We start from the raw sequence: 20,019 nt of genomic DNA on the forward strand, positions 1-20,019 counted from the left end.
ATTGAAGTGTCATCTGTGTTTTGTAGGCAAATATCTCCTTAATCACTACTCCATTGCCTGAGGTCAGAATCACAACATATGCAGGCGTTCTAAAGGAATTTGGTTTCCCAGTTGGCAATAAATCGCACACGTTTCCAAGCTGGGCATGTTTAGGCATTTGACATATCTCTCTGCAGATCTAAGAACAAGACAAAGGGAGGTTCTGTGCCAGAGCAGAATGGTGGAAAGGCGGAGGACACCCAATGTTGTCACATCTGAAAATATTTCTCCACCACCACTCCCATTTCACTGCCTTAATCACCAAAGATACCGCCCTCCAGGCCTTTCTTCCATGATTTGAACAACCCCAAAGTATCCACCAGTGATGAGGATTCCTTAGGCTTCAGGGGGGCCAGCTGGAGGGCCGAGAGGTTAACAAAAAGGCTGAAGCCTAGCCCATCAAGACCACAGGAGTTAATTATAAGGATCAGAAGAGGAGAAGCAAGTGTTTCTCTAACTTTAATTCTTCGAGGGAACTTGCTAGAACTCTGTCCCTTCCACAGTCCCTCCAGCATTTCTGGAGTCACCAGAGATCTCAGATCTGATTGTGAGCAAGTCTTCCATTACCCTTCACTTCCTGCTGTTGCCGCAACCTCTGTGACTCCCAAAAGCCACCCCTAGACACCTTGGCATCAAGATGGCAGCCTTGATAGCAGCATTGCCAGAATCTCTTGAAATAACTCTTTCTACTTTATTCTCAGCACGCATTTCCTGAGGACATAGTCAAGAGTCTCTCAGGGCCGAGTGAGACAACCAGTGATTGTATGCTGCGGAAAGAGTTCCCACTGTCTTATGTCACTTCTGCGCCCCTGAAACAAACCTCTGTGCCTCTGCTCTTTGCCTAAGATGAGTTCTAACCCAGAAGGTTTCTTAGTCCACCGTGTAGCCCACCATACTGTCATTCCATATTTATCCAATAAATGTTTTCATTATCTAACGTAATTACCATAGGGAACACATGTCGTAGATTATCCCTAAATTAAGCCATCACTTCCATTCCTAGTATTTCTCCAAGACACAGCAGCCTGTGTGTGAGTTAAGAAAATGGGACTGAGTTTAGAGGAATAAACTGTACCTCTCTAATTCTAACCCTGCCCCTGTTGTGAGATGTTTCCTCTCTCAAAGAGAGTCCTCCCTCAAAAAAGGGCCACCTCTCCCATGCTCACAAACAAGTTTCCTCCTTTTCCAGGTAAACAGGCTTATACTGCCCTTAAACCCAACTTAGATGGTTGGCTTTATTGAATAGAAGAAACTCAGGGAGGATGTTGGCTTATCAGTCCCACCTCCAGTAACGTTTCAGTCCTGCTTCCTGCATCTGCCCAACTATGAGTGCCCATGGTGGGCATCAACGTTGCCACAGTACAGACCATCAGGTAATCATGAAAAACTAGCCAGGATTCTTAGGGTTGCCAGTGACAGACGCCCAAGTCAGTATGAATGAGCACAGGAGGGAATTTATTAGGTCACGTCACTTAAAAAATAACGCCAAGGTAGTGAAATATTCAGGAATCCCAGTCTATCCCTCTCCCTCAACCCCCATCTCTCTGCTCTGCTCACCTTTGTGGTGGCTTCACGACCAAGCAGGCTCCCTCCATGCAGTGGAAAAATTGGCCACTGTGACTGTCAACTCCAAGTTTACAGCTATTTATGAGCAGTAGCAGGAAGGAAAATGTGAGATCTTTCTCTCAATAGCTCTGGAGAAAAAGTCCTGGCAAGATCTCTGATTGCCTTGGCTTGTGTAACATTCTTTCCCTGAACCAATCACTGTGACCTAAAGGAATATAAACTTTAGTTGACCAAGGTCATAAGGCCCACCTCGTGTAAAAGAGGTTTGACTTCAACTGAACTAATCGGAATAATGTCCCCAGAGAAAAGAAGGTTACTGTCACCAAAATAAAAAAGAGAAGAATTCCAGGAAAGCTAAAGCAACTAAAACCCAAATAGATTTCTTTCCGAGACTTCATGTATCTCTTAGCCCTTTTAGGCTTGCTCAGGAACTGGGATAAAACCAGATCTGCCAGCATGAGGGTCAGGACATCAATGGCTCCTGGTGTGAAGATCAGGGATCTGGAAGGTCCAGAGAAACAAAGTAGGGACACCTGTTGATTCCAGCTCAAAGTGGCTATGGACCAGCCCTTGTCTCTATGGGGGAGCCTCTGATCTCGTTCGTGAGCCAACTAGCCTAAATCACTGTCCTTAACCCATGGCCCCTGAGCCCACTGAAGCTTTGTTATTGCCCCATAATCTAACTTCAGCATAAACTATTAGAACCCCATTTCCACACTCCTCCTCTCAAATATGCCCTGATAGGAACAGTTTAGCAGTGAAAAGTCAGCTCCTTGCAACTAGGAAGGTAGGAGCCATCTGGGAATGAAGGCAACACAGCTAAGGGACGCAGCAGAGTCTCACTGCCTAATCCTGCGGACCCTGACTCCTGACACGGCTGCAGCCAGTGTCTTCCTCTGCACCGTTCCATTACAAAAGCTACCCATTTCCCCTTTCTGCACACACTGCAGTGGGCTGTGTTTTCTATCACATACAACCAAAAGAATCCCAAGTGAAAGAAATAGGCAGAGAGGCTTCTCTGGTGGGCTCAGTGGTAAAGAATCTGCCAGCCAGTGTAAGAGATGTGGGTTCAGTTCCTGATTTGGGAAGGTCCCACGCACCATGGAACAACTAAGCCCATGCACCACAGCTCCTGAGCCTGTTCTCTAGAGCCTGGGGGCCACAGCTACTGAAGCCCCTGCCAGCTAGAGTCTGTGGTCTGCAGCCAGAGACACCACCCCAATGAGAAGCCTGTGCGCCACAGCTAGAGAGTAGCCCCAGCTCGCTGCAACTAGAAAAAGCCCATGCAGCAACACAGACCTATCACGGCCATAAACTAATTAATTAATGAAATTATATATATATAAGAACAAGCAGTGGCTTTCACTCTCTTGAGAAACATGATGATACATTTGATGTTTAGTGAGGGCTCTCAGCTGCCTAGCAACATCTGTCCTTGGTGTAAGTCCCGAGTTGAGACAGGGAATCTTGGCATCTATGCTACATACTTGAGAAAATAAAAAATGTCCAATCTGTTTTTACTGCCATGGTTTATTGACAATTAATTAAACCCCCAATCTTCATTCCCCAAAGAGAAAACGGATTTAGAAAAACATCTAACTCCCACTGCCCAGCAAGATGTAGTTGGGCAATTCTTTTCCCAGAGTATCAGGGAAGCTGGTACAGTGAGATTCCATCTGATCTGCAGAGTAGCAGGTCTTGTGAACATTAATGTACTGATCAGCTTTCAGAGAACCAACCAAGCATCGCGCCAAAATAAGGAGGCTTACATGGGCTGCTATGAATCAGCTATCTCTCTGATTAGTATTTGGTTTCACTTTAAGGATTAATTCTCCCAGGACAAGGGTAATGCATATAAATTTACTCACCCTATAAGGAGATTTGTATTAAGCTAAACACCTAAACCTTCATGATATTGTGAAACCCAAATCTCTCAAATGAACAATCGAGGTCTTATACACAGCTTAGAAGACAAAGCACTTCAAAGGCCTTGGACCTGTTCACCTTTAGGTTTGGAGTCTGACTCACCTTTGGGGTTTGAAGGATCTGAACCAAATTTGTCTAATTACAGAACTAAAGCCTCCTCACCACTGCTCTCTCCTACCCAACATGGTTCCAAGCACAAATTAGGAAGCCAAAAAAAAAAAAATTTTTTTTCCTTTCCCTCTAGAAGAAACTCTAAAGCTAATAATGTCTGTTCCTTGGTACTCAGACTGATCCTAAATCATCAACTTTTAGGAAACCAAATTCAAACAATAAAAGGAATTCATTAGTTCACATAACTGAATGGCCCAGGGATGAGTGAAGCATCAGGCAAAGCTTGATCCAGCACTCATATTTTGAGATGAGGACTTGATTTCTTTCTTCCTTTTTTTCCCCTTAATATCAGTCCATTTTCTTTGATGTTGGTTCCATTCTTGAGCAGTTTCTCACTGTGTCAAGAGATTACCAGCAATAGTCCTTAGAGCTACATGATTCTGTATTCACATCCAGTAGAAACAGAGTCTGTGTCTCAGCATTTCCAGCCAAAGTCTTAAGGTTCCCTCTGATTGGACTGTTTTAGATCAATGCCCATTTCTGAACCAATCATGAGCAGAAAGAGTCCCACCTGCTATTTGGCCCAAGCTAGAGCCCATCATTGGAGCTAGAGGGGATGTCAGACTCACCCAGACCACATGGCTGAAGAACTTGGGAGTACAGTCAGTAAGGGAAATGAGGAATGGTGGGGAGCAGTCCTTAAACATCCATCACAGCCCTCATTTTGCACATGAAACATCAGGAACCAGAGAGATTACCTGACTCAGAATCACACAGTGAGCCAAGTGGGGGAAGGAGCGACTAGATTAAACTAGACCCACCTCCCTCAGAGCCTTGCTCCTTCCTCACTCTGTTAAACTCTCTCCCAACCAATACCATACAATGCCACTGTGCCTTTTGATTCCTTTAAAGACTCCAGAAGAGAAGACAGAAACCTTTTCCAGGTACGGAGGGAAAAGTAAATTACCTGCAGGGGCACTCCATTCCTGGAGTAGGCTCAACAATTTTTGAGAACAAGCAACAACAAAAAAAAAGTTCCAAGAATCCAATGCGTAAACCAACTCCATTATCCCAGCCAGACAGAGCAACCCTAGATGCCGGGCTGGGGAACAAAGGAGAAAGTTCCTCCCGGGCCCTGGGGCGGCCTCCAGATTCAAGGGAGAAGGCTGGGGGCCAGGACCGCTTTCCTCTGCTCCCAGTCCTCCATGAGGCGATTCACATTTCACTGTGGTCCTGGATGATTTAAGGAGCCCAGTGAAAGCCCTTGGATGTGGTTAGGACGTTCATGCTCCAGTGATAAATAATGTGACCAATGTGTACAGCCTAGAGTCATTGCATTATCAAAGGGCTCCTTGGAAACTGGGGGAAAAGGCAGGGCTTTTTTTCCCCCTGCTTCTGCTGGGTTTATTTATTTATTTTTTAAGCCACTGGCTGAATCGATTTCTTGTTGCTTTCCAAGTGTTTAATGCCATCCTGGGAACTGACACTGTCTCTGTCCTTGGCCTCAGATCTCTTCAATACTGTGGTTCCACCAGATGAGCAGTCAGAGTTGAGAGACAAGGGTGAAGGACACCGAGCTCCTTGCCCACCCCTCTTGCCTCGCTGCCCTTTCCAGACATATTTCTTTCCCCAGATGAAATCTCCTGGTTGACTTCAAAGGCAACTTTGCATCCAGGAGAGAGAATACTGGTAGGGATCAGGGGAGGAAGGAAGAGAGTGGAGAAGCAGGATGGGATCTCTGGACAGAGATGAGTGGGGACAGTCGGAAGCCGGGCCACTATCTGAGCCCCACTTGTCACTGTGAGGCAGGCACAGCAAGGGTGGGGTGAGGGCAGGAGGAGTGATGGCAACAAGTCAGAGGTCTGGGCCTGTCTTTTCTGGTAGAGATATCAGGTTTAGGCAGATCTGAAGGAAATGACTACTGGTTGTTTCTGGAATAGCTTCTTCAATTTGCCCCCTATTCTTTCATTGAGAGCTTGGGATTCAGAGTCTGGGTACAGATGCCAGCTCTGCCGCATACTAAGTTTGCTCAGTTGGGCTGGTCTTTTCACCTGTCAATCCCTCCATCTTCTGAAACTCATCCCTTAAATAAAAGGACCGCCCTTCCTCTTCTGCCCACCAACAGTACTAGAAAGAGCCACCTGAGTGCGGTTTTTCCCAAGGCTGAGATGAGGTCACCACCAGAACCGGGCTCTTCATCCTCCTCTGGGCAAACAGGGAAAGCACTGGTGGCTCACTCCAAGGCCTGGAGTTTTCCAAGTCCCAGGTTGTCGAGGAGGTGGAATTGTAGGAATTGGAGGAAGAAAATTGACAAGGGAAAAGAGTATTGTAAGGTATGTGCACAGGGGTGAGGATGGAGGGAGACTGCAGATCAGAGTGGTCGCTTTCTGCTGCCACACTTGATTTTCACAGATCCTAAAAGGTGATGCTGTGAAAGTGCTGCATTCAATATGCCAGGAAATTTAGAAAACTCAGCAGTGGCTACAGGACTGGAAAAGGTCCGTTTTCATTCCAGTCCCAAAGAAAGGCAATGCCAATGAATGTTCAAACTACCACACAATTGCACTCATCTCACACACTAGTAAAGTAATGCTCAAAATTCTCCAAGCCAGGGTTCAACAGTGTGTGAACTGTGAACTTCCAGATGTTCAAGCTGGATTTAGAAAAGCCAGAGGAACCAGAGATCGAATTGCCAACATCCGTTAGATCATTGAAAAAGTGAGAGAGTTCCAGAAGACATCTACATCTGCTTTATTGACTATGCCAGAGCATTTGACTGTGTGGATCACAACAAACTGTGGAAAATTCTTCAAGAGATGGGAATACCAGACCACCTGACCTGGCTCCTGAGAAATCTGTATGCAGGTCAAGAAGCAACAGTTAGAACTAAACATGGAACTGGACTGGTTCCAGACTGGTTCCAAATTGGGAAAGGAGTACATCAAGGCTGTACATTGTCACCCTGCTTATTTAACTTCTGTGCAGAGTACATCTTGAGAAATGCTGGGCTGGATGAAGTACAAGCTGGAATCAAGATTGCCGGGAGAAATATCAATAACCTCAGATATGCAGATGACACCACCCTTAGGGCAGAAAGTGAAGAGGAACTAAAAAGCCTCTTGATGAAAGTGAGAGAGGAGAGTGAAAAAGCTGGCTTAAAACTCAACATTCAAAAAACGAAGATCATGGCATCTGGTCCCATCAATTCAGTTCTGTTCAGTTGCTCAGTCATGTCCGACTCTTTGAGACCCCATGAACTGCAGCACTCCAAGCCTCCCTGTCCATAGCTTCATGGCAAATAGATGGGGAAACAATGTAAGCAGTGACAGACTTTATTTTCTTGGGCTCCAAAATTACTGCAGATGGTGACTGCAGCCATGAAATTAAAAGACACTTGCTCCTTGGAAGAAAAGCAGAGGCATTACTTTGTCAACAAAGGTCTGTCTAGTCAAAGCTATGGTTTTTCCAGTAGTCATGTATGGGTGTGAGAGTTGGACTATAAAGAAAGGTGAGTGCCAAAGAATTGATGCTTTTGAACTGTGATATTAGAGAACAGTCTTGAAAATCCCTTGGACTGCAAGGAGATCCAACCAGTCCATCCTAAAGGAAATCAGTCCTGAATATTCATTGGAAGGACTGATGCTGAAACTGAAATGCCAATACTTTGGCCACCTGATACAAAGAACTGACTCATTGGGAAAGACCCTGATGCTGGGAAAGATTGAAGGCAGGAAGAGAAGGGGACGACAGAGGATGAGATGGTTGGATGGCATCACTGGCTCGATGGACATGAGTTTGAGCAAGCTCCAGGAGTTGATGATGGATAGGGAAGCCTGGTGTGCTGCAGTCCATGGGGTCGCAAAGAGTCAGACACAACTGAGCGACTGAACTGAACCCTTCTCCATCACTATGAAAAAAATGAGCTGATCTAGAGGCAGAGTCCTGAGCATGTCCACTCAGCAACAGCAGAGGAATAGACTGCTGGTTCCCCAGTTTTCAGCAGGGATCTATGACAACATCAGTGGAGAAAAAGAACATGGACCAAGGTCTAATCCTCTGGTTGTCATCCCACCCCCCTATCCCCCACCCCCACTGCTAAAGTTAGAGATAGTTCTATGGTCAAAGAGAAGATTACTAGTTACCAGGATCAGAGATCATAAGCATCCTTGCCTCTTAGAGTTCTTACGATCCAATAAGATAAAGTATGTGCAGCGTGCTTAGACAGTGAAAGGCAGGGCATGTACATTTACAAGAAGTGGCAGCTCTCATTAGCATTTCAAGAAAGTTCTCTTTGATCCACTTAGATTGTGTGTTCCACCAGAACTTCCCCTTTTCAAGATGAAAAAAATCAAAACAAGACAGCTTTCAAATGTTTCCCTCTCTTCTTTTGCATGGTGGTTTTCTGGGCACTGAGGCTGATAATGTTTTCTTTTCTGCTGGCCCGTCATCATAGAACTTGGCTTTCTGACACCATGGAAGCCAGGACAACCAATTAGTCCTCAATGGATGCATCTATAGTGTTGGCGTCTATAACTCCAACACTCATTTTTTCCACTCGTCTTCCAAGAGCAGTGGTGGTTTCTTCAGAGCCACAGAGACTCCATCTGTGTCAGACCCTCCAACAGAATGATTTACAGGCACTCTGCAAGGCTACCTTGACTGCTTTGCAGATTCAGTATTGTCTCAATCACATTCTGGTTTCTTCCTGCCATTTGTCTCACACCTGGACCCTTCATGTCCCCTCCTCTAAGCTGTCGTCATATGGTTACTCGGCAATTGCCAGCTGATTTGTCACATTAGTCCAAGAAAACCATCATTAGGATGGGTAAGCCTGTGGCCAAATCCATTGCTTAATAGGCTGCAAAATCAAACAGAAACGAATTTGGAGGTATTTGGGCTGAGGGCCTTCCTGCTAGCAAGGAAAATGAAACTTGACTCTCTAAACATGAAAGACGGTAGCATTGCCCTTGTGATCGCTTATGGAAATGTACCACTTCTCACCCAGTCGTCTTGCAAAGATGCCATGGAAAGGAAGACCATTTTCTGTACAAGGTAAAGCCATCATACTCTCGGGTTTCATGAAAACTTTTGTTCCCTACAGAACAACTTCCTCGGCAGCTGGTTCTATTTCTACTTAATGAGTTGCAAAATTATAGAAGAGGAAGTTCAACGCTGTCTCCCTTAGAGCTGTTCCTTTCCCTCACCCTGTCACTCTGCCTGTACTTCTGCAATGCTCGCCTGTCTTCCCACCACCCCCACCCCATCTGCGTATCCCTCCACTCCTCACTTCGCTATCACACAATCCCATGGATGCATAAGCAGAGAAACCAAGTTACCTACAAGCGTAAAATTCAGACTGGCATCAAGCATCTTAATAGCATAAAACAGAGGTCATAAATTCCAAGGAAATAAAGGGTGACCCAAGAATTTTACACACAAGGAAGCTGTCTTTCAAAATCAAAAACAACAGCCAACATAGAACATACCAAAAAAGGAGAAAAAATAGAGAATATATAATGTGCTCTTTGAGAATAATAAAAGAGACATTTATCAAATCCAGTCAAGCAAAAGATGAATCAAAATGAACTCTGAAAAGGAAAAATCAGATTGTAAAATGTTTTTAAAAGAATAGAAGGTGAACATGAGTATATCAAAATATGAAACTATAGCCATTGAGCTGTAATAATTGCCATTTGAAAATAAAATACACTTTGCAAACTAGTACAGCCACTATGGAGAACAGTGTAGAGGTTTCTTAAAAAACTGGAAATAGAACTGCCTTATGACCGAGCAATCCCACTGCTGGGCATACACACCGAGGAAACCAGAATTGAAAGAGACACATGTACCCCAATGTTCATCGCAGCACTGTTTATAATAGCCAGGACATGGAAGCAACCTAGATGTCCATCAGCAGATGAATGGATAAGAAAGCAGTGGTACATATAGACAATGGAGTATTACTCAGCCATTAAAAAGAATACATTTGAATCAGTTCTAATGAGGTGGATGAAACTGGAGCCAATTATACAGAGTGAAGTAAGCAAGAAAGAAAAACACCAATACAGTATACTAACGCATATATATGGAATTTAGAAAGATGGTAATGATAACCCTGTATGCGAGACAGCAAAAGAGACACAGATGTATAGAACAGTCTTTTGGACTCTGTGGGAGAGGGAGAGGGTGGGATGATTTGGGAGAATGGCATTGAAACATGTATAATATCATATGTGAAACAAATCACCAGTCCAGGTTCGATGCAGGATACAGGATGCTTGGGGCTGGTGCACTGGGATGACCCAGAGGGATGGTATGGGGAAGAAGGTGGGAGGGGGTTTCAGGATGGGGAACACGTGTACATCCGTGGCAGATTCATGTTGATGTATGGCAAAACCAATACAATATTGTAATTAGCCTCCAATTAAAATAAATAAGTTTAGATTTAAAAAATTTTTAAAAAGAAAAAATTATCATATAACAAAGGGGAGATAGAGTATAAATGAAGTGCAAAAATTCTAATTTCTGAGGTTGCCTTAATAGGGACTTGTAGATTTTTTTACATTTAAAGCACATGTTCAAAAAATATAGCAGCCCAAAACTGTTAGCCCAAAACTTTAATGTTTCTGCTTTTGGTAAGCTCTTTTAGAAGTGTATTACTATAGGTAGTTGTAAACAAATGTTCATATGAGGTTTCAGTAATTCCCCTAAGTCTCCTTACTTCTATGAAGTAGCAGATTATTTAACTTAATACTTTTGTTTTTGAAGACACACATAGAATACTCCTATTCAGTTCTATTTATTCTTTATCTGTACAGAGAGAGAGGGAGAGAGGACAGAATTATGATCAAAAATGTTGACTGAACTGTCATTTCTGAGTCGTGAGACTGGACATCATCTTAAGTTTGCCTCTTTGCATTTTTCTGTTGTGTGATTTGTTTGAATCATTATCATGTATCATTTTACAAAACCAATATTATTGGAGAAAACTCAAGTGCTGGATATAAACAAAAAAGAATGGTTGGTGCCTTCTCCTACGCTTCTCAGACCCCTCTCTGACAGGCTGGAGTGCACCCTGGGGAATGACAGCGTCCGTCAGGATGAGGGATGTTCTCTTGGTGCCTTGTCTCTGGAACTACTTTCTATCTGCTCCAGATGGATTTCCTAGCCGCTCAACTCAACTTTCCCCTTGGACATACCAATAGGATCTGGGAAAATTAATGTCTGGTGTTGTAAATTGCAGGAAACTGGCATGGACCGAAACATCCATTCAAAGATGGAGGAAGTGGAATGGCTGGTGCTAAAACCCCCACCTTCTGGGTGAACCACCCAGAGATTAAGGCAAAAATAGCGGCAAATACTTTTCAACCCTTAGGACCAAGTTCTTTATTCCTGAATTACTTGAGAACTTTAAGGAAAAAAAAAAGTTTCTAGAGGCAATCAATAAAAGTGAAGAAAAAAAACTTGTTCCAACCCAAATTCAATGATACTAGTGGTTTGGGGGCTTTACTGTATTCAGGGCTCAGTAGAATGAGGCAAAGGCAGGAGGCTTTGCCCCTCCTCCTAGGTGACCGCCTACATGTCTTAGGTGCTTAGCTGTTCTCTGCAATGGGCAGGCAGACATTCAGTAGGGGCCATCAGAGCAGCCATCCAGGAAGAACTTGTCAGTGCCCCCGCAGGACCCCAACAGGAGGAAAACAACTATTTCTGTATGCATTCACTAAGCACTTTGTATTATTAAATCTCATTTATCTTCACAACATTCCTATGAGGTCAGCGCTACTATCTCCACTTTCCACACAAAGAAACTGAAGCTTTGACAGTTTAAGTAAATAGCTCAAGGTCATGCACTAAGACTGGTGGCCCCAGGATTTAAAAATAGGTTAATGGTGAGCGGCTCAAACCTGACAGCTTTCTTAAAGGAGACAGGAGCTTGAGTCCAGCAAAATCGCCTGAGTCAAAGAGAAGCAGAATGGTATCAAACAAAGGTTCAGTGAGATAAGAGTTGAATATGATCAACTAAGGCCCAGAGTCTCGAGTTCTAAATGGCAGTGGGACCAGCCACAGAAGTCAGGCTGTGAACTCCAATCCTGCCACATTTTCATTTATACAGCCCCATAGGTCGGGGAGAGAGGCCCTAGTCCTCACTATAACCAGAGCAGCGAGCAGTGTTGAGGTCTATGCCTGGGCCCAGCCCTGGTGAGGCAGAGACCAAGATGCTGAGATACCTCCTGGACCGTCTGGAGGCCCAACCTGTCTTAACACACTTGCACACTCAGTCATGTCTGACTCTTTGCAACCCCATAGATTGTAGCCACCAGGCTCCTCTGTCCATGGAATTTTCCAGACAAGAATACTGGAGTGAATTGGCAGTCCCTATTCCAGGGCAATCTTCCTGACCCAGGAATTGAACCCACAATTTGGCAAGTGGATTCCTTACCACTGGCACCACCTGGGAAGCCCATCTTTACACGTACCTGTCTTAAATTAGGCTTCATACCAATAGTATAAGATTAAAGTGGCTGGATTCTTGCCTTAGGACAAGGCTGGGTCTTGAAGTCCAGACTGGTGTGCCCAGTCTCCACAATGAATGGCAGCTCTCATTATCCAAAGCTCTTCTCTGTCTGTTGTCAGTAACTGCTGTGATTCCTTAAGCATCTCTGTCCCCACGATGCCAGTTGGATGTGGAGAACATCAACAGTCAGGCTGGAGAAGATGAGTCCTGCTGGGGCCTTAGCTTCTTCCTCCTATGGGGGCAACACCCTTACTGCAAGGCCACTGTGCGTTTTACTGCCATGGAAACGGAATAGCACAACTCTAGGAGGAGCCATTCACACAGACTACTATGAAAATGATGCCCCTTGAAGGTGTGCCATGGACTGGCCTTGACTTCTTTCTAATTTCTGCAAAGCCAACTCCCATTCATCCTTCATGACTAAGCTCAAGGGTTCACTGTTTGAACTCCCACTAAGTAATAATATAATACTAATATCAAGTAGCATTTACAGTGCCCTGTAAATGGAGAAGACTCTTGAGAGTCCCTTGGACTGCAAGGAGATCCAACCAGTCCATTCTGAAGGAGATCAGCCCTGGGATTTCTTTGGAAGGACTGATGCTAAAGCTGAAATTCCAGTACTTTGGCCACCTTGTGCGAAGAGTTGACTCATTGGAAAAGACTCTGATGCTGGGAGGGATTGGAGGCAGGAGAAGGGGATGACCAAGGATGAGATGGCTGGATGGCATCACTGACTCAATGGACATGAGTCTGAGTGAACTCCGGGAGTTGGTGATGGACAGGGAGGCCTGGCATGCTGCGATTCATGGGGTCACAAAGAGTCAGACACAACTGAGCAAATGAACTGAACTGAGGCGCCTGCCAAGCATTGCACTAAGCAGTTGTGATTGTCACTTGACATAGTTGCCATTATCGTCTCCATCATCCAAGTGACAAAACTGAGGCTTCCAAAGTGTAAGTTACTTGCCCCAAGTTCCAGAGCAGCTAAGCAGCCAAGTAGGAATTCAAAGAACACAGGCTAACTAGAGCTGCCGCTGTCCCCTCCCCACTGCTCCAGCCAAGCCCTGGTGTGGGCCAGTACCGGAACCAACCTGTTCACAGCACTGTCGTACTCTGTTGCACCTACTAGTCTATGATTTTTCTCCTTGAATAAACTGTGAGCTCCTTGAGAGAAAGGCTCCTGTCTTATTCTTCCTTATATACCCTGGGTGTCTATTAAGGAGTTGGAACTTGAACAGTTTGTAGAAAACATGCATACAGGTATAGCAGATGGCCACTGGGCAAGAACTGTTTCCACCCTGCCTCTACTCTGGGCTCTCCCCCTCAGTTTATCTGAACACAAAGCACAGGATCTGATTCAAAAGAGATCAAGAGGCGCCTACCCTCTTCTCTCCTCTGCTTTCTGATTGTGCACCCAGCAGACACCACAGGCCTCCCAAGAGGACTGAGAAGTTTCTACCTGTCCTTCCATGTTTCATTCCCTCCTCCCAATGTGATGTGTCTAACGAGGGAGACTGGGAAAAGCTTGGAGTCCATGTCCTTCATTCCCTTCCAATTCCTGACTTTTTCAGAGTAGCCACCCTCACCCCAACACCCACCCCAACACACGCATTCTCTGCCTCTCCAGCTGGTAACCACAGGAAAAAACCTGCAGCTCTCTACCTGCTTTGAATACCTGGTAAGATTTACCCGTAGATGAATCCAGATGTCTAAACTTCAGAAAACTGATTTTGCCTACAAGCCCTGTTCAGCTTTATTAATAATAAAGCTGATGAACGAATGCCTACAACTCAGTTGCTTCCAATCTATGAGGTGGGAAGTGTTAGTGTTAGTCTCTGAGTCATGTTCGACTCTTCGTGACCTGTTGACTATAGCCTGCTTGGCTCCTCTGTCCCTGGAATTCTCCAGGCAAGAATACTGGAGTGGGTAGCCCTTCCCATCTTCAGGGGATGTTCCTGAACCAGAGATAGAACTTGGGTCTCCAGCATTGCAGGCAGATGCTTTACTGTCTGAGCCACTGGTGGGAGTGGGGGTCCGCAACTCAGAAAACCCAAGAGTCTCCCCCAACAACAGCTTGCCCAAAGTGAAACAGTAGGAAGGGTATAGATATGAGATCTGAATCCAAAGTCTGAGCTTTGCACCACTGCTCTACATTGCCAAGAAGGAGAAAACTGAGGCCCAAGAGGTGAATCAGGAGTCATGTCATGAAGGGTCTTCTGGAATGTGGGGGAAGTCTGGATTTTATCACAAGGATTATAGGAAGCCACACACGTTTCCAGCCAGGAGAGGAAACGTTACCATCTGCAATAACCCTGCATCAGACCCCCATGGTTAAGACTTTATGTTAGAGTTTTCTTCCCAAAGAAAAAGTGTCTGAGAAAACCATAATGTTGCTCCCTTTGAAAGCTGCTCTTGACATGTGAGGCTGAGGAATGGGAGAGTTTATTATTATTGTTTGTTCGTAAAGGAGAAACATCTCCCAGCAAGTGGATTGTTTTGTCTTCAACTTTCTCATTCTTGAGAAGTCAGGCAGGTCAAAGCAGCAGCTCAGGAACATGTGTGGTCCACCTTGGCCTCTGAAATGAATCTAATTGCATTTTACTGCCAATCAACTATTTGACCTTGGCAAGTTAGTTTATCTCTCTGTGTCTTGGTCTCCTCATTGGTAAAATGGGGACAATAACAGTACCCACTTTTAAGACATGGTAGGCAGAATAATGGCCTCCACAGATGACCACATGTTAAACCCTGGGCCTGTGAGTATGTTACTACAGGCAGGTGGGAATTAACTTTTCAGATGGAAAGTTGCTCATCAATTGACTCTAAGACAGGAAGATAAGGCTAAATTAACCAGTGGGCCCAATGTCATCAGTGGTGTGTGTGCTCAGTCATGTCTGACTCTCTGTAGCCCACAAGACACTACTGTCCATGGGATTTTACAGGCAAGAACCCTGGAGTGGATAGTATTCCCTTCTCCAGGGGATCTTACCAACCCAGGGATCCAATCCACATCTCTTGCCAATCCTGGGTTGGCAGGCAGATTCTCTACCACTAATGCCATCACAGGGGCTTCCCTGGTAACTCAGCTGGTAAAGAATCCACCTGCAATGCAGGAGACCCTGGTTCAATTCCTGGGTCAGGAAGATCCCCTAGAGAAAGGAAAGGCTACCTGCTTCAGGATTCTTGGGTTTCTGTGGTGGCTCAGCTGGTAAAGAATCAGCCTGCAATGCAGGAAACCTGTGTTTGAACCCTGGGTTGGGAAGATCCCTTGGAGAAGGGAATAGCTACCCACTCCAGTATTCTGGCCTGGAGAATTCCATGGACTGTATAGTTCATGTGGTTGCAAAGAGTCAGACATGACTGTGTGACTTTCACTTTCACTTTCACTGTCATCACAAGGGTTCTTAAAGGTAGAAGAGGGAGAAAGAAAAGTAGAGTCAGACAGAGACATGACTACGGAGGAATAGTCCAAGAAATGCAACACTGCTGGTTTTGAAGACAGAACGGGCCATGAGCCAATGGTGCCCTCTCTAGAAGCTAGAAATGCAAGGGAGTGGGCTCTCCTCTAGAGCCTCTAGAAAGCAACACAACTCTGCCTGCACCTTCATTATTTTTAACTTAAAAACAACAGAAATTTATTTCCCACAATTCTGAAGGCTGAAAGTCTGGGACAGGGTACCAGCATGGTCTGGTGAAGGCCTTCTTCTGGGTTGCAGGCTTCTCTGTGGCATCTTCACATGGCGGAAAAGGTGAGGGAGCTCTGTGGGGCCTTTTGTCAAAATTCCAATTAGGAGCACTCCACCCTCATGACCTGATCACCTCTCAAAGGCTCACCCTTGATACCATTGCCCTGGACATTAGGTTATCAACATATAAGTTTTGGAGAGGCATAAACATTCAGACCATAGTAGCAAGTTTTCAGGATCTTCTCTTTTTCATTGGTCTTCTGAAACTATACAATAATGTATTTTACTTTTGTCTATTAGTAATCCATCGTATATGGAATTTCTCTAATTCAAGAAAGATACAGTTTAGATTATGAAGAAGCTACTGTGTGTTTGTTTCAAGTGACAATTTCTAAAAATCATTAATTTCTGATTATTTAATCAATGCATGTTCAATATGCAGCTTGATTTTAATGAGAGCCTTTTTGGACTTCTGATCTACAGAACTTTAAGATAATCTGTTGGTTTATGCTATTAAGTTGTGATTTGTTACAGCAGCCAAAGAAAATGAATACACAAGGGTTACTCTGCATAAGGTGTTTAAAACAGTACTGGGCATTAGATCAGAGTTCAGTAACCTATCCTTATTTTATGGTGGTGATGAAATTGGTGATTGTCACTTCTTCTATGATCAATTCTATTCATTTTTGCATCAAATCATATCAGAGATTTAAAATGAAAGAGAAATGCTTTCTAGCCCCAACTGTCACTGGGCCTAAGGAGTTCAGTCTACAGGGAGAACCATCCTTGCAAACAAGTCATTTTTATATAAGGTGACAAGTTCTAACAGAAGAAAAAATCTACAAACTTTGTTTTCTTGTGCTCCTGCTTTATCTTTTCCCACACTTGTTCTTAAAGATGTGTTGGCTGAGTGAAGATGAATCTTACCTGGCTTTCTCAAAATGTGAAGCAAAAGAAAATATCTGTGGTTTTTGGATATGATGAATATTTGTGTTTCATGTGGATTTGGTGTTGTGTAGGTGAGCTGGAACTATCCCAGAACCAGAACTCAGAGCTGAAATGGAAGTGATAAAAGAATTTCCACATATTGTGGTATGGGGAAGTCATTCTGGCTTATACATGAGCTAACTTGAATTTGATGCTAACTAAAACAGCCTGTTTGTGGCCTATCAAACATACATGTACATCTGCTTTAATTATTAAAGAAAAGGGCACATTGCCAAGAATTAAAGAATACACACTTTTAAATAAAGATGAAATGTTTCCCTTCTTGGGACACCAATGCTGGTCCTCCTTTGATGCTTAGACACCTTTCCTAGGTGCCAAGGCCATACTGACTCACTATGTACATACTGATCTGTTGTCTTTTTCTGCTTTTGAAAACTTAAACGAACATATTCCTGACTTGTTTGATGTTCTTTTTTCTGACAAGACATAAAACTGTGCTGAAAACCATAGTTCCCTGGAGCAGTTAGTTCCTCAGGGTTAGGTACCTGAGAGGCTGCCTTTTGGGCTATAGTCTTCAGTTTGGCTCAAACTGAACTCTTTTCTGTTTCTACTCTAGATTGTTTATTGATAACTTTCAAACTTTAAACTTGTTCAAACAAGTACATTTAGTAAGGTTAGGCTAGATTAAGAATGAGCAAAATGGGTCAAGAGCCAGAAGACCTTCTTGGGACACTATGTTTCAATTATTTATTTGTAAGAGCCACTGTGCCATCTCCTCCCCCAAATGAAGTATAAAGAAGTGAAAAATAGAACCTCCCGTGTGTTGTATGCTCACAGTGGTATGAGCAGTAAATGTTCAGAAGGAAAATAGATCAGCTCGGACTGGAAGAGACTTCATGGTGTCTTGGTCGAGGTGGACACATAGATATATATCCACCCTACACACAATCTCTCACATACACACATATATACACAATGACCCTTGTTCCCTTCCCACATCTGACATTTACAGCCTTGATGGAGGAGAAGAAAGCAAGCCAAGAGTGAAGAATTCCTTACAGTGATTTGTGTTCGTTCATTCATTCAGCCAACATTCATTAAGAACCGACTTGTCACATCAGGAATTGCCTTGGTGCTAGAGACAGACAGACAAACAAGACATGGCATCTGTCTATGGGGAGCTCTCCAAGAAGCAGGAGAGCAGACAAGAAAGTCGGTGATCACAACACCACGAGATACAGGCAAAAAGAGCAGTGAGCACAGATACCCCAGGAGCTCAGGATGAAGGTGCCTAGCAATGTGAAGGGGCCAGAAAAGCTCCCCAAGATGTTGATCTCGGCCTGCCCTTGAAGGATGAGAGTTGTTAGATGACTAGGAGTCAGCCAGAGCACAAGGAAAAGAGCATGTGAGTTCCATAAAGACAAGATAGAACTAGGGGCCAGTCCCCTTGCTGTCTCCAGCCTCTACTCGGAACCCCGTTCTTCAGCTCACATGTTCTCATAATAATGTCTTGAACACTTCACACGCCACTGACTCAGCTCCCAAACCTAGGGCAAGTGCAGCCTGCAGAGTGTGAGCCAATCAAGCACCACCCTCCAAACAAACGCCTCTCAAAGATGCATGTGGCTGGGTGACAAACAGATCCATCCAATGAATCCTCGCTCTGCCACCGCCTAGCTGTGCAAACTTGTGCAAATTGTTTTCTTTTCTGAGTTGCAGTTTCCTCATCTTTTCTAAGAGATATCTTAATTCTTCCAGTTGAGTTCCTAGAAATGATTGCCCAGCTCAAGATAGTCAGTGAGGTAAAGAATATAAGAAACAGGAGCCCGTATGTGTTTACATTGGAGAAAGAGCTATTAGGAAGACAAAGAAACCACAGGCCCCAAAAGATGGGAAGGAGGAGGAATGAGTCGGGAGTCACATGGCTTGGATTTTAGCAGAGGTTTGGGCAGAGAGGTGAGAACAAGTATTGAAGAACAGAAGAGAGTTGGGGATAGCTGTGAAGTCTGGGAGACACTGAAATGATGGAGATGGTTTTAAAAAGGAATTTAAGAAATATTGCTGAGATTTATGAATTGGGTGTCATCTAATACTGTCGAAGGAAAGGGATGCCAGGAGAGATTACAGCTTTCAAGGAATACTGATTGTGATACCACGTAGAAACCAGGCCATCAGTTCAGTTCAGTTCAGTCGCTCAGTCATGTCCGACTCTTTGTGACCCCATGAATCGCAGCATGCCAGGCCTCCCTGTCCATCACCAACTCCCGGAGTTCACTCAGACTCGCATCCATCAAGTCTGTGATGCCATCCAGCCATCTCATCCTCTGTTATCCCCTTCTTCTCCTGCCCTCAATCCCTCCCAGCATCAAAGTCTTTTCCAATGAGTCAACTCTTCGCATGAGGTGGCCAAAGTACTGGAGTTTCAGCTTTAGCATCATTCCTTCCAAAGATATCCCAGGGCTGATCTCCTTTAGAATGGACTGGTTGGATCTCCTTACAGTCCAAGGGACTCTCAAGAGTCTTCTCCAACACCACAGTTCAAAAGCATCAATTCTTTGGCACTCAGCCTTCTTCATAGTCCAAATTTCACATCCATACATGACTACTGGAAAGACCATAGCCTTGACTAGACAGACCTTAGTTGGCAAAGTAATGCCTCTGCTTTTGAATATGCTATCTAGGTTGGTCATAACTTTTCTTCCAAGGAGTAAGCATCTTTTAATTTCATGGCTGCAATCACCATCTGCAGTGATTCTGAAGCCCAAAAAAATAAAGTCTGACACTGTTTCCACTGTTTCCCCATCTATTTCCCATGGAGTGATGGGACCGGATGCCATGATCTTCGTTTTCTGAAAGTTGAGCTTTAAGCCAACATTTTCACTCTCCTCTTTCATGTTCATCAAGAGGCTTTTTAGTTCCTCTTCACTTTCTGCCATAAGGGTGGTATATTATCTCAGATATCATATTTAGAGAATTAGTACCTGAATGAGCAATCTCAGGCTGTCTAGTGTAGAGTAAGACTTTGTTTACATGAACCACTGCTTTTTCCAAAATATCAGACAGTACTTAAGAATTTAGGCTCTGGAGTTCAATTTCCTGGGTTCCAGTACTTACTACCTGAGTAATTCAGGCTTACTACCTAGGTAACTTTCCTGAGCCTCTATGGTATCATTTTTAAGGGGACAATAACAGTATCTATGAACAGGGTGAGCATGCTGATTATATGAG

Source organism: Ovis canadensis, chromosome 3 (assembly GCF_042477335.2).
Source record: "Ovis canadensis isolate MfBH-ARS-UI-01 breed Bighorn chromosome 3, ARS-UI_OviCan_v2, whole genome shotgun sequence".
NCBI lineage: Eukaryota > Metazoa > Chordata > Mammalia > Artiodactyla > Bovidae > Ovis > Ovis canadensis.